This window comes from Heterocephalus glaber, unplaced genomic scaffold, assembly GCF_053883595.1.
Source record: "Heterocephalus glaber isolate CG9 unplaced genomic scaffold, H.glaber_assembly_v1.0 deba00001672, whole genome shotgun sequence".
NCBI lineage: Eukaryota > Metazoa > Chordata > Mammalia > Rodentia > Bathyergidae > Heterocephalus > Heterocephalus glaber.
In genome coordinates, this window is record NW_028258409.1 from 134,381 (window position 1) to 150,925 (window position 16,545).

A 16,545-nucleotide genomic window follows, 5' to 3' on the forward strand; every position below is an offset into this window, starting at 1 on the left:
TGAAAGTTTTATTTTTTATTTATTTATTTATTTTCAGTTTTAGAGATAGGTTGCCACTATGCTGTTCAGGCTGGCCTCAAACTCACTATGTAGCCAAGGCTGGCCTTGAACTCACAAAAACATCCTGCTTCAGCCTCCCAAGTGCTGGGATGACAAGTGAGTATGACAAGATAACCATAATTCTAAAAGTAGAATGGGTAGCACTATCAATATGCTCTTGTGGACTTCTATCAGCAGTTCAAACAGTGAAATGAAACATCCAAAAATAAAACATCTTGACTGCCATAATTTGATATCATGCAACTAAAGTACTTTAATGGGGGGAGTGTTCTAAGTGTGTCTAATTTATAGTCACATATTTTGTTTGTTTTCATGTGATATGGATTGGGTCTGGATGTACCTCAAAAGCCCTATTCAGTCAGAGGTAGCTGAATCTGGAATGTGTGATGCTGGGATTGAGAGCATGTGATTGTAAAAATTTTACAAAGAAATATATAGGAAAAGAAATCAGAGAAATGACTCTATATTTTTGTGCCAAAATGATTTTCACCAACATGCCAAGAACATACATTGGAGATAGAATATTTTCTTTTATTAATGTTACTGAACATTGTATTATGTACTGAAGAATGAGACTATCCTCATATGTCATTCCACATGTGAAAATCCACTACAATTGCATAAAAGTATAAATGTTAAATGTTAGTTCTAAAACTAAAACTACTGAGGGAGACCACAGGTCAAGCTCTTTAGAACATAGGTAAAGTTAAAAATATTTTGGGTAGGAACCTGATAGCTTCGACAGTAAGAAAAAAAGTCAAATGAGTTTGCATAAAAAGAGGGATTTGGAAAGCCAAAAAATGATCAAGAAGGAAGATACCACCTACCATGTGGAAGAAAATATTTGCAAACTATTGATTGAATGAGATTTGGACTCAGAATGTACAAGGAGGTCAAACAAGTCAACAGAAAATAAACAATCTACTTTAAAAACTGACAAATCATATCTGTAGATATTTTCCAAAGAAAATATACAAATGCCCAACAAGCGTATTAAACATGTAGAACATAACTATCCACACCACATTGGGGGATGCCATCGCACCCCAGGTAGAAGGGCTAACTATCAAAAAGAAAAAAAAATCTGCTGTTGAGAATGTGGAGAAAGAGGAACGCTCATACTCTTTAATAGGAATATTCATGAGTACAGTTGTGTGGAATGAAATTTGAGGTCTCTCAGAAAAAAAACCCAAATAGAACTACCACTGTGGCAACTTGCACCACTCACTACTGGGAATATATTCTCAGGAAAGAAGTCATTGTATTGAAGCAACATTTATGCACCACTGTGTTTATGGCAACATTCTTTTTTATATATTAATTGGTACATTTTAGGTATGCAATACATTTACATTTATCATTGGGTGTTTGTACCTGAACATGCTGTATGTTAGTTCTTATTTTTCCCCCATTACCTATGCACCCTTCACCCCCACCACCCTTCCCTATTTACATAGACTTTGTTTCCTTTTTATACAGTAGTCAAAATATGGAATCAAATTAAGGATCTGATGGTGAGTGGATGAAATGTCATACATAAAGAAAATAGAATAATATTCAGGTATAAAGGATGAAATTTTGTCATTTGTGACCACATGATTGAGCTGCAAGGAATCTATATTAAGTGAAATAAAATAAGCCAGGTCCAGACAGACATATACCAAAGTTATCACTCATATGTGCAAGCTGAAAAGAATTTCTCTCATAAATGTAGAGAGTACAACAGAGACCACTATGGGGTGAGAAGGGTGGTAGGGATGGGAATTAGAGGGTGGAAAATAGTGTGAAAAAATAGAACAATAAGAGGAAATAATTCTAGTGTGAACCGCAGCAATTTAATATTTAGCAATAATTTACAGTATATTTCAAAATAGCTAAGAAAGTATTTTGAATATCCCCAATACTAAGACCTGATAAAAGTTAGAGGTAATGAATATGCTAATTAGATTTATTTCATCATTGCATAATATAAACATGAATGAACATATTACTCTGTACCCTATAATTGTGTGCAACTATTATGTGTCAATTAATAATTTAAAAGAAATAAAATATACTTGCTGATCCTTGCATTTATTTACTATTTACTTGCCCTCTTGTTTCTTATAAGCCCAAAGGAAATGAGGCAGAAACCTTTCTCATATTTTTATATAATATATTTTCTTTGCTTTTCTTCAGTTTTAGTTTTGAATTCTTTCTTCACAGATCCAAGTCTCATACTATGTCCATAGTCGTGTTTTTGTTTTGTTTTGTTTTGTTTTCTTGGTACCAAGGATTGAACTCAGGAATTTGCACTTTAGAGGCATGCACAATCCCCGGCCCTAGTCCTGGTTTTTATCTAACATACAAAGACCTCTGCAGACAATATTGTATAAAGTACTCCAGGTACCATACAAATTGTTGTCTTTTAGACTTAATAACTTACAGGGAACAGGGAAAGGGGAGGTTACCAGAACCTCTGCAGTAAGTTCTAGTCTCCTGCAAGCCATGGCAGCACAAGGCGAATTGCAGGAAAGGTAGAAAAATGAGACTGAGAAGAATCTGAGCTTTGGGTCTGATCAGTGCTGCTCTGGGCAGCAAAGACAAAAGCCCCCAGCTTACCACGCCTTTTATTCAGTACATTGGGAGAAACAAATGTAACAAATGACTTGCAGAGAGTTCAGTACATCCTGCTTAAACAAGATGGTAACAGTCCAAGAGCAATGAGGAACTGAGTAAATGTTTGTTCCTCCCAGGATGTTTTCAGCTCCCAGGATGTTTCTTGTCCTGGAGAATCACAGCATCACCGGATCATTGAAGTCTCAGTTGTGACCAGAGGCCAAAATGGAATTATGTCTCAGAATACCATAGCTGGGCTGTAGGCAAGAGAACTAGGCTAACCAAATGATTTTTCCCTAAAATTATGTAGCATTGCTCCCGACAATAACTTTCTTCATCTCATGGTTTCTGAGGACAATAACATGTGAAAACATTGTTTGACAATAATCTACTTTCAGCAAAGAATCAAAAACCAAATATAAAGGATATTACCTACTTTATTCAACTTTGTATATTCACTAAAATATACAATATATGTACTTTTATACAAACTCAAATTTGAGGCAGAGTTTTGTATAAAGCCTAGAAATAAAAGGAATTTTCAACACAGCTGTATTAGACAAAAATTTATTGAGCAGCAAAGAAACTGAAGGAAGATATAAAATGAGTAAAATGTAGCTGTATGAACAAAAATTAAATGTCAAGTACAGAGGTGCATAGGAAACATGGTACTGTGGTTGTAAGACATTTTGTCCTATAGAACATGCTCAGTGATTTTTTATTAAGGGAACCAGCAGTGAGTCCTTGGTATATGCAGTGGATACCCACTAGGTCTCAGTGCCACAGCCCCAAATGCTTTGCTGATATTTCCAGATGTTCACAGAGATAAACTGAAAGATAGAGATAAATTTAAGATAAACTCTCCATGGATGAAGGCACCTGCATACAGCAGGAGGTCTGGAAACATTTTAAAGGGGTTGCATTTAAATCCATACTTATGCACCTGATTTCTGCAAGTAGAAAATGAGGCCATGAGGATTATTGACCAGGTAGAATGGACTCGTGACTTGTGTTCAGATTTTCCCCTATTTTTCAGAGGTGGCTGGATCTAGATTGTGTGGTGTTGACCTGTCCTGTTTCTCTCATTAAAAAAATAGTTCTTTTGCATCATTTGTATAAACCTCTCTTCATATATGCTTCTGAATTTTTGGAGTCTGTTATTCTTTATTGTGCCTTTGTGCTTAGATCTTCTAAAATTTACCTCACCTCACCCATACTTAGTTGGCATTCCTCACCATTTGAATAAAAACTCATTATGAATCATGAGAATTTTTTAATCCCCATATCTTCACATAAGATAAAGTATACCTATAGATACTACTTCTACCTGGCATGTTAAATGATATTTTATTACTCTATTTTTAAGATTTTTGCAATTTAAACTTGAATTATTGTCTCATTTTAAATTCTTCAATAATTGAAATTTGTAATTATGTAAAGCACATTGTAGATTTTTATTCGATTTTATTTTATACATTTTTTGAAAATATGTGCTTAATTACATTCTCACTTTCAAATTTTGCCCCTTATATTTATAGATTTGCTCAAAACTTCCCTTAATGTGTTACACAAACTTGCGGTCATCTACCTTTTATATAGATGTGAATATGATCCTATGAACACTGTAAATGCCTTTAATGTTCAGTGCAGTCTTCTTTTCCAGTTTGCATCCCCTTTACTTCTTGCTCAACAGTTCCTTAAGGAAATTGCTTCCATCAACTGTGTTAATGTTTAATGATTTCACTGACTGCATTATATTTAGCATTTACACTGTAAATGTTATTTCACATTACATTGTTCATTTTTATAGCTTTAGGAATTTCAAGTGTATTTTACAGAGTACTATGTCTCAATTTTTCAGAGTATTTTTGCTCATAAAATGTTTTAATTTTTGCTTAGTTAAATGTGTAACTTCCATATTTCTCACTTCAAAATAATTTACTCATCTGAATACTTTAAATGTTGTTTCCTAAAAATATTTTAGAATTGTTTGTCTTAACTTTTAGGGATGAGCTCATCTTCAAAGAAAGAGTACCTGAGTATCTGAATCCTGAGGTAACAAAGAAAAAGGCACAGAAGAAAAATAAGAAAGCAGTCTTTCTCATCCAATATTAAGTCATAAGAAAATGTTGGTCAAATATATGTGGCACAGCCACAGGAAGACAACTTTTCTGTGTCTCTTGAAAATACTCCAAAGAATTATTATCATCCTTGGTATATTCCCTTTTCTGAATTCTTGAATTGTTTTGTGAGCTTGCATTTATGTTTGTATTGTGGTGTTCACTCTGTATATTACATCAAGCAAAAAAAAATCCTTATTTTATCTTTTGGGTGAGTGTTTCTTTCTTTTTTTTTTTTTGGTACAGGGGATCAAACTCAGGACCTTGCCCTTGCAAGGCAGGCAGCAGAACCACTGAGCCAAATCCCGAGCCCAGATGAGTGTATTTTTGATGATTCATAATTTCTCCTGAGTATCAAGAAGATATAATGAGACCTGGAATTCTATCAGAAAGCTGGAAACCTGTTCTCTTCTACTATTTCTCAGTGACCTGCTCTGCATGTTAGAACATTTTCCCACTCAGTTCCATATAAAACCTTTCTCTGTGTTTACTGAGCATGTTTATTGTTTCTTTAAATGTAAGATAGTCAATATATGAAAATGCAGCCTCAGAGTTACACCTGACAAGAGATTGACTAACTGAAATTTCTGGGTGCTATTTTTTTATATTTAGTGGAAAGGTAATTTGATAGTGAAAATTTGTCTTTTATCAATTTCCTATTATGAATTTTATTGAGGATAAGATTAACAAATTAACACATTCTGGTCTGTGTGTGTGTGTATTTGTGTGTGTGTGTGCTTTAGAAATGAGTGCATTTTCAGAGAAAGAATGCTTAGGTGCAGTATCAGATCCCCAATTTATGATGCTTATGTCAGGTAAAAGGTCTGAAGACCAAGACTAGACCAGGCCACAACAAGCCTTTATTAGGGGAATAGATCTGCCAGGCTGTCTCTGAACAAAGGAGAGACAAAAGCAGTATGGCAGGGGCAGGGAGAGTCTTTTATAGAGACTGGGGTGGGGTTTGTAGGGGCTGAGGTGGGGTTGAGTGAGGTAGTGACTAGGGAATGGAGGAGCCAGTGATGTCACTAGGTGGTAGGAGGTGAGCGAGTATTAGGTTACTTTCTAGGCAGGGACAGGGGCATACTGCGAAGAAGGGTTTATTCTTTGATGGGAGCAAGCATCTTGGCATGATGTCACACAGGGGAGGGGGCAAGGCACGATAGGAAGAGGGCAGCTACCATACATAATAGCTGCTGAGGTGATGGAAGACCTATCATTCCAGGCTTTTGTTTTATGATAGTTGGATGAAGGTCTCTTCTTCTGGAGCTGCTTCCTGCTGACAAGGAGTGAAGATTGGGGCTAGACCTGGATCTGATGAGGCCCGTGGCAAGTGGGGACCTCTTCCTTTTGTCGTACTGGCTGGTACCTTGCCATGATTAACTTGGTGACTGTCTGATTGATGAATGCCCTCAATCGTTCCTGCAAGAAATTTTGAAAACAGCAAAGCAGGCACAGTCCAAAACAGAGAATTAAACAGATAATGCTGAGGGGTCCCAAGAGTAGTAATAGCCAGGGGAGCCATGAGTTCCAGGAACCAAACGTACCCCACCATTGATTAGTACCTTGGGGGGCATATCTATCTGGCCCATTGAGTTTTAATTTTTTTCATTTGACATGTAACTTTTTTCACTCATTATTTACATAGGTTTTACAGAGACAGCTGGATGTTTAGGGCCTCATTTGTTATAGAAGTAACAGACTGCTATGGAAGAGATCATAGCTCCTGATCTAAGGGCCCATGTGTCATGTCCTTGCTCTTAGAGAATGAGTGGAAAAGTGATAAACACAATTTATATAATCTTTATAATCCTTTTTTTTTTTTTGGAATATAAAAGGTGTATGTAACTGAGCAAATGTCTTTTGGAGGCCAACATACCGATGAGTGTAGTGTTACTATGAACCTGACTTCTCCTTTAAATTCAAAGCCATGACAATTTTATTCCTGTATCTCTCAGTTTTTGAAAGCCTCCTAGATATATTTAAAAATAAAGCGAACTGATAACCTCAACAAGGACACTGGCCAACTTAAGGCGATCAAGTGTAACATAAAAGGCTTGATCTTTTTAGACATGGGTAGGTATCCAGGAAAGATGAGAACAACGAGAAGAGGCATCATAAACAGAGAACAAGGATGTACATTATTTTAAAAGGAATAAGTCTTTTAGTTGCTTGGTATAGAACTTATCCTGACTGTGGCTGACAAGCACGTGATTTTTTTCCCAATACTCTTACTTTATGGTTTTCTGTTTGTTTTTTTGATCACTACATGATAGTTAATTAGTTATCACAGAATCAGAAAAACACTTATCTAAAAGGAGAGATCTGGAGACCAGTGGTTTCTAGGATTGGGTACCTGTAAAGAACTTCTTTTAATTTTTTTGAAAAGAATCTGTACACACTTGTAGCTAATTAATGATTTTTGCTTCTATTTATAACCAAAGTTTTGTCTTTTTGAAATGGCTGTGTCATGAGTGAACCAAAAGATTTTAATGGGTGGGCTATGTCTTAATTTTTCTGAAGTCTAGCTTTATTATTATGTCATTGTTTTATACCCCTTTTCATTATTTTTTCTGCTGGGTGTTTAAGATCAAGTTAAAGTGAGACCTATGTCAATCAATATGAACCTCTTGTTATCTATTAAGGTCAGTTAAGTCTCCCCAGGCCATTACTTTGGAACCATGCATAGTGCCTCTCTGCTTTTCTGTCAGTGTTAGCCATCAGGATGGGTCATGGCCTTGCTTAACCAAGTTGCTTTCAGTGAAAGCATTGGAGATTTTTTCTTGGTGACCCTCCTTTGGCACACAGTACATTGTCCCCTGGTGTCCAGAAATCTCCCCGTTTAGGAGATTGAGTGAATTACCAAAGATGTAAGACCCTGTAGAGAAGGTTCCCTCATGTCCTGGAACTTTGTTGAACTTGACGGGCCAGGGCCAAAATATTGGCTGTCCTCATAGCCCAGTTACCTTTTAGTTTTGGTCTCCAAACTTTAGTTGTTAAACACCCAGAAGAGAAGGTCAATAGTGTTAGCATTGTAACAAGAGTAATGAACTTAACTATTACAGTTTTACCTGAATAACAAGCATTTTGGAATTTAAAATATAGAGATCTGTTACTGTTATCAGTCATGGTTGTTTTTTAGTTGTTGAATTCCTGTAGAATATTAACAGAAAAAGAGCCACAAATAATATTTTAACCTGACAATTATGATGACTTAACCTTTGTAACACATTTAAATGTCCAGCTTGATATAAAATAGCCATTGTTAAACACATTCATTTTTTAAAAACACCAAAAGTTTTTATCTCAATTATTATCTTTAAAAAAAATTATCTTTTGATAGGTTACCATCTAAAGAAAATATCTCAGCCCATGTATGTTTCTGTTGTTATAAATAGCTGGAATGTACGAAAAGGCAAATACCTGAATCAAAAGGAGGTTATTATCATAAACAAATATTAGAAAACCTGTACAGTCAGAAAGTACAAATACATTTAGTACACTAGAAAAAATAAAACCTTGTTATTGTTTTTTACAGGATATTTAGTCCTTTGAAAATGACCAGTGTAAGCATTCCATAATAACATATTTAGAATTTATCCCTTTGATGACAATTGATATAAACAGTATAATAATATATTTAAGTAATATTTATTGATATGTCTTTTATAAGGCTATGAAAAATATTGGGTCAGTCTGTTGTAAGATGAAAACTGTTGAGGTCCCCCTAGTGAACAAAGACTGGAAAATATTTCCATGCAGCTGCTCCTTTGTTCACCAAGGGGAGCATGCCTTGAACTTAATAACCTTTATCTATAAACAAAACAGCTGTACAATTGGACAAAAAACAAAGATATAAGACAATTTCTAAAACTAGAGTGCACTCAAATATATTTAGCCCAATGGAATTATAATCTCTTTATAATTTTAGGTTTATAATTATAAATAAGACTATTTAAAACTTTTTGTAAGTCAATTAACAGAGATCTCTTGTAGAATTAAAATCAGAAGGAATGAAACCTCTATTCCTGTAAACCTTTTATAACAAACTTGCAACCAACAAGGAAATATATATTTCCTTTATAAATCACTTCCACACACCTTCTTGATGTACCTAGGCCTTTTGGTCTTGTACTGCTACCAAGACAAACATAAAATCCTTTTATATCAAAAATATATCTTTTACTTATAGCTTTTAAAATATTTTGTCTCCAACTGACTATAAACATTTTATACTTTTGTCAGTCATTATCTCATCCCTAGTGGTCTTTGTTAAGTAAATAAAGCTCCAATTCCTGTTTAATGTTTAGACACAGGTGGTTTCTGTCACTGACTACAGTCCTAAACACATGACAGTTAAGGGACATACATCACAAGTTTGTTCAAGGATTCCCACTTCATTCTTTAGTTAGGATGTTATCTATAGTGGAGCTACAAATCAAAGAAGCTTTATAACCTTGACTCTAAACAGCAGAAGCAATGGGCTAAGGCAAGATTTTAAAGGGATACACTACCTAGTACACTACCTAGTTTGCTTCCACAACTACTTTAATAGCTAATCTATTAAACTTTAAAACTTTTCTCTATCAACAGAGTTATAAAGTGGGGGAGGTATGAGCGGTGAGTGATTGGCTTAGGCTAGGAGTACTTGAGAAGGAGGACAGGTTTGACAGAGGGAGGGTTAAGAGCATAGATAGAAAAGGCTTGTATGTTGGGGATTTCTGACCATTTGCCATTGCATTGACAGAAGTTGTGTAAATCACACAGTATGTTAAAATTGAAAGTGCCATTTTTGGGCCATGGAAACCCATTATCTAATTTATACTGAGGCCAAACCTGATTACAATAGAAAACAAGTCTTTTTGGCTTAAAGTCTGGTCCCAACAATCTGAGGGCTTTGAGTTGTGCCAGGAGGCAGCCTGGAGGAGTTGAGGGGCAGGGTTTGGATTGTTGGGCCCCCTGGTTAGAGCAGGTGAGGAGGAGGCAGCTCCCTGGGAGAGGGACAAAGGGGAGAAGCATCCTCGTCTCCTTTGACAATCTCCAAATGAGTCTCCCAGAGGGAGAGAACGAGAGGAGGCAGGCCAATGGGACATCTCCCAGGTGCACGGTCCTGGGCCCAGTGGCCATGGGGGTTTCTTTGACCAAGCGCTTGGATTTCTGAGAAGTCCCTGAGGGAGAGAGAACAAGACAGAGAACCTGACAAGAGGGAGGCTGAACTCCCTACTCACCGAGACATTGGTGACCGGTGTGGATGTGTAGCATCAGCAATGGCAAAGGTAGAAATCCCTGGAGGCTCCTGGCAATGGCAGATAGGTCCGTTGGAGATGGCCAAAAGGTCAATCAACCCTGTCCTGCGGGGGGTTGTCCATTAGTGGACCATCTACCATCCGAGTCATGGCACCAGGAATGTCAGGTAAAAGGGCCGAAGACCAAGACCAGACCAGGCCACAACAAGCCTTTATTAGGGGAATAGATCTGCCAGGCTGTCTCTGAACAAAGGAGAGACAAAAGGAATATGACCAGGGCAGGGAGAGTCTTTTATAGAGACTGGGGTGGGGTTTGTTGGGGCTGAGGTGGGGTTGAGTGAGGTAGTGACTAGGGAATGGAGGAGCCAGTGATATCACTAGGTGGTAGGAGGTGAGCGAGTATTAGGTTACTTTCTAGGCAGGGACAGGGGCATACTTGGAAGAAGGGTTTATTCTTTGGTGGGAGCAAGCATCTTGGCATGATATCACACAGGGGAGGGGGCAAGGCACGATGGGAAGAGGGCAGCTACCATACATAATAGCTGCTGAGGTGGTGGAAGACCTATCAGCTTACATTTATGAATATATTAGAAACAATTCCAAAGTAATTGTTCTTTGATTTTTTTTTCCTTTTCTCAGACTAGTAATGCTCTGGGTACTACCATACTCTCACAGTGCTGGGTACATTCAGGAAGTCACAACTCCCTGTCAGCCACACCATCACAAGGGACAACTTACTGTTACTAAATGAGGGTTTTCAGTAGGTTATATGTGTAAATGCGTTGTTGACTTGTGATAACCTCAACTTATGCCTTATAAGGACATAAACCTATCATAAATAAAAGGGCTTCTGAAGTCTAAATGAGGATTCATAATATAGAAGCCAGAACTCAAAACAACAGATATAATTAAAAAGTGATTCCATTTTAACTGGAGTGAAATCCTTGCAGCCAACTTAATAAAGACCAAAAGAAAAACCTTAGCCAGAGGGAGACTTTTAGTCTTTGAGGTTTCAGTGGCAATAAGGCCACTCATTCATTAACATACTTTTTGCATTTCAATGTATTTTAATTTACACTCCATACCTAGTTAGCCGTTACAGTATGATAATTTGATGCATGTTAACAAAGTAGAGTAACCAAATCATGGTGATTAGTGTTTCTATGTCCTCAAATATTTCTTGTTTCTATAAGTCTGGCAGCTTCAGAATTCTTTTCCAGTTATTTTGAAATATATTATAGATTGTTGTATACTACAGTTACCCTATTTTTGTGTAGAATATCTGAATAAATTCCATCTATCTGACTCTGTTTAAGTACCTGTTATTTCACTTTTCACTTTGTCTCCTGTACCCTATGATACCCTAATGAATATTATTCCATTGTATTCACATGTTACATTTTCATTATTTATTCATCCTAAGTCGGCACCTAGGTGAGTTTCATATCTTTGATACTTTGAGTGATGATGTCATACGTGTATATGGTGTCACATTGTTGTATGTATTTCATTCCTGTGGACAAAGCATACAGATTTTTTTAATACTTTCTAACATTAATTTTCTTCCCTCTCCTATTTTAAAATGGTTATTCTTAAATCTTACCTCAATTTATTTCTACAAGTTTCTATGATTATCATCACAATTTACAGCTCAAAAAATTGAGTCTCTAACTATTATTGTGTGAAACAACTATAATTTTCAGTGTTAAATTTTTTGAACTCTTGATATTAGGATCCATACATAATATCTCTATGAATAAATGTTTGATTACATCTTATAAAATGTGAAATAGAAGAAAATTTAGATGCAGATGCAATTCCAATGAGAAATTTAAAATATATTTTTATTTTAATTTACATAATAATTATACATATTTTGGGACTAAAATGTGATATTTCAGTACATTTGTAAGAAGAGTGAGAATGCAGTAGGTTGATTAATAGATCCATCTTCTTAAAATTTATTATTTCTTTCAACTATCATTCAAAATGCTCTCCTGCCAAATTCAAATATTTTTAACTGCAATCACTCAACTGTACTAGAGGCTAGAACTTAATTCTGCTATCTGGCTGCATTTGTGTATACATTAGTTGACCCATTCCCTTCTCCTTTCTTCTGTTGCCTTCCCAGCTCATGTTCATGACCATCCTGCTCTCAGCATCTAAGCATCTAGGAGATCTAAATTTCCACTTTCTGCATCTGAGTTATGCCTCCCAGTCTTGCTTATTTTGCTGATGCACTAGCTCTTCATGGCCTTAGAACATATGAAATATGTCCATTCCCTGGGGTCTCCACACTGACTATAAACACTTTTCCAGACAATCTTGTAGCATTCACCCCATCTCCTTTGAGGTCTTTGTTCAAATGCTAACCTGTTTACTGGTCTTGCCTGAAGCTGTGTTTTTAAAGCAAAAATAACCTCAGCCACTCTGTATTTACTTTCCTTTTTATCTACACATTCACCATTATCATTTATCTTTTATAATTTTTAATTATTTTGAAAATAAAGTTTGTTTTGTTTCTCCACCATTAAATTATATGTAAATTTGTTTTTCTGTACTGATAAAATATCACCTAGGCAGTTCTTGTAAGAAGCCTTACATTTAATTTATAATCTTCAAATATACCCCCAAATTTATCATTACAGTTATAGAGCTCATGATCTGTTGTGGACAACCAGAGCATTGAAAAATAATATCCAATGAAAAATGATAGAAAGATCCCTTGAAAAAATCAGTATGTACATATAAGAAGTATACAAATAATTTATTGCCTGAAGAATATAGAGCAAAGCAGCTCTGTAAAGCTACTAATGCAAACATATGTCCTTTCTCACCAACACCTTCTGTCTCTGTCTTTGTCTTTGTCTTTCACTCTCTCTTTCTCTCTGTAGTTTCTCAAGATGATATCAACCACATGGGACTGAGGAACGAAACCCAAATTTTTGCTTCTAGGAATTTTAGAAGATCCAGAACTGCAGTCATCTGTGTTTGCAGTTTTCCTCTCCATGTATGTGATCACCGTGCTAGGAAACATGATCCTCATACTGGCCACAGACTCAGATACCAATCTGAACACAGCCATGTACTTCTTCCTCTCCAACCTGACCTACATGGACATCAGTTTCACCAACACCACCAGGCCAACTTGCTGGTGAAAATCCAGACACAGAGCAAAGTCATAACATATGAAAGCTGCATCACCCATATACATTTATTTTTTTCTTCATAACACTGGACATCTTTTTGTAGACTGTGATGTCCAATGACCTCTTTGTAGCCATCTGCCACCCTCTCCATTACACGGTCATCATGAACCTCCTGCTCTCTGTGTTAATGGTTTTTGCATGCTGGATTGTGAGTGTCCTAATGCCCTGTTACACAGCTTAATGATGCTGCAGCTGACCTTCTGCACTGACCTGGAAATCCCACATTTCTTCTGTGAACTTAATCAGGTGATCCACTGTGTTTGCTCTGACACATTATCCAATGAAGTGGTGATGTATTTTACAACTGTGCTGCTTCGTGTACACCCCCTTGCTCATTTCCTTTACTCTCACTCTAAAATAGTTTCCTCCATATGTGCAATCTAATCAGCTCAGGGGAGATATAAAGCATTTTCAACCTGTTCATCTCACCTCTCAGTGATCTCCTTATTTTATGCCACTGAGCTAGGTGTGTATCTTCTGTAACCCAAAACTCACACTCAACCGCAACTACCTCAGTGATGTACACTGTGGTCACACCAATGCTTAACACTTCATCTGCAGCCTAGGGAATAAAGACATCAAGAGCACTCTTAAAATTCTTTAAGAAAGCAATTCCTGAAAGGTTATTTTGCCTGGACTGAACAAAATGCCCATGATTATCAAGCTCAAAACCTGAGAAACAGAAACAGTGATACCTTGATCCAATCTTAAAACTAAAGCTTGCCCTTTCTATTGGTTTCTGGAAATTTTTTGTTCTTTCATTTTAACTTCTATATACCATTTAATTAACTTCCTGTATTAAACTTTTGGCTCTCTCTGTTATACAGTAGATCTTCCATTTGAACTTTCCCTGCTTCCTCAAAGCTTCCAAGCTTGGTATAAATACTTTGAAATTTCCTCTTGTGTCATGGATCAATCCATACTTCTCAAGAATAATGTCTTCTCAAATGACTTGTCTTACCAAGTAATGTTTTTGGTATATTTTTGTTTGTTTGTTTTACATAGTCATGGGTTTTACTACACTCATGGAGAATACTAGAGTGGCAACTAGGGCTGTTTAGTTTTGTAGAGGAAGTAATGACCTCTAACTGTTGTTTCATAAAATGTAGTTTCACATCTTATATGTCTTTGACTTTCATTTTTCTCAGTAGGATTTTGTCACTTTATTAGCTTATTGCCCACAGTGCGTACAATCATCACTTCATAAGTGTGATTTTCAAAATATGCAAATAGGAAAAGAGTTGAGAGTTAGAGGGAACAGAGAAGGATGGTAGGGGAAGGGAACAAAAAAAGAATTAAGATGTATTAGGTACATGTAAAAACTCCCCTCGATGTATGTCATCATTATGTACTGCAAACCTGTATGAATAATAAAATGCATTAATAAAAAATTCTCAACTGGATTCTGTGGGAATAGGTAAATTTGAAGAGACAAATTGAGTTAATATGGTCTTTGTATCTCAGATGAGCCTAAGTATAGTTAATCAAATTTAAAATCTTGCATTGAATTATTATGAAAAATAATTCTATAAATGCATAATAAATATTAGACATATACAATGAAATTTTGTTCAGCCATAAAGAAGAATGAATTTGAGTCTTTTGCAGGGAAATAAATGGATCTGAAATCATATATTAAGTGGAATAAATCAGTTGCAGAAAATAAAATATCACATGGTATCTCCAATATGAATAAAATACAAATAAATTAAAGAGTAAAGTAATTTAAGTAGCAAAATAAAAGAGAGAAGATATGTAGATAATTAGGCATCATAAACATATACTACTAAAAATGAATTTTTCTTAACTAAAAACAAGTAAAATAAAAGAGAGATGGTAATAAAAGTCTGACTCTTTTGCAATGTGGCAGGAAGTCAAGATGGGGATAGGAGAGTGGTACAGGGAATATATATTTATATTCCTCAAAATGAATGTAGATTCCATGTATGGCAAACATATACCAATAAAAATTTAAATAATTGTTTTGATGGTGTAAATTGATTTATTTTTATTTATTTATTTATTTATTTTTGGCAGTATGTAGAAAGTGGTTTTATTATAGGGATGGAAGTGTTGGTTCAGCATTGGAAGATCCAGCCTCAAAAGTAATCATTTTAACAGAGGAAAGGAGAAAGCCATATGATCCTGTCACTAGTTGGAGAAAGACTATTGGACTAAATTCTACAGCTGTTCATGTTAAAAGCTATCAGGAGACTAGAAGTAGAACACAACCTTCTCAACAGATAAAAGACATGTACTCCATACTTTCAACAAAAACTCCTTCTATGAATGGAGATGATACAATAATATCTCTCTAAAGTGGGGAACAAGGGTATATATGCCTACTCTTCATCTGTCCATTGGACTTTGAAACATAGGTCTAAACCAAAATATCCTGGAAATAAAATGACACAACTAGGATAGGATTTGCATGGCAGAAGCAAAATCTTTATATGTAGATGAAATGATCATCTACAGAGAAAATATTAAGAAATCTCTAGGATCCCCTAGAGCTTGTACTTGAATTTAGCAGGATTAGAAAACACAAGGTATATATAAAAATTCAGGTCTGTATATACTTGCTATAAATGAAGAACTGGATAGTGAACTTTAAAAGTTATGTAGGAGGCTGCAGACAGGCAGGTCAGCCCATGCCCTACTGAGGTCCCCAGTCATGCAGAATATGCTGAATCACCCTGCTGCAGACAGGCAGCCACCTGGTTCAACACTACAAAGACTCAGGACACCAGACCACCAGAAAAAGGTACTGAGTCTCACTGCTCCAGGCCCAGAGGTAGGGGCTTCTGAGCCACCGTCCCACTGCTCCTGGTCCAGAGGAAGGGGCTTCCAAGTCACCATCCCTCCTGCTGCTCCCAGCCCAGAGGAAAGGGCTTTTGGGCCACCTTTTGTCCCACTGATCCTGGCCCAGAGGAAGGGGCTTCCAGGCCACCATCCCTCCCAATGCTCCTGAGCCACAGGGAGGGGCTTCTGAGCCACCATCCCACTGCTCCTGGTCCAGAGGAAGGGGCTTCCTGGCCACCATCCCTCCCACTGCTCCCAGCCCACAGGAAAGGGCTTTGGGGTCACCATCCCTAGCGCTGCTCCTGGCCCCTGTCCCACCTCACCCAGCTCAGAGGAGGTAATCCTTGCAGGGGCTAAGAGCCCCCAGCCCCAGTCAAAATGAGAAAACATGTAAATAAGTCTCAAAACCAGACTTCTAGATCACCTACAGCAACCCCAAAGGGAAATGAGATGGAACACTCTGATACTCAACCACCTGGATCCACTGAACTGGCAACAAAAGGGGATCTGGAA

General features: G+C 36.7%; 1 long non-coding RNA gene across 1 annotated transcript in view; it reads left to right on the forward strand.

Annotated features, from left to right (window-relative positions):
* The window catches only part of LOC110345672 (uncharacterized), a 67,288-nt gene extending 62,340 nt beyond the window's left edge, over window positions 1-4,948 (forward strand). The window contains exon 4 of the long non-coding RNA XR_015445937.1: window positions 4,665-4,948. This is a non-coding gene — a long non-coding RNA (uncharacterized LOC110345672). The remainder of the gene's footprint in view (window positions 1-4,664) is intronic.
* The last annotated feature ends 11,597 nt before the right edge of the window (window positions 4,949-16,545 follow it).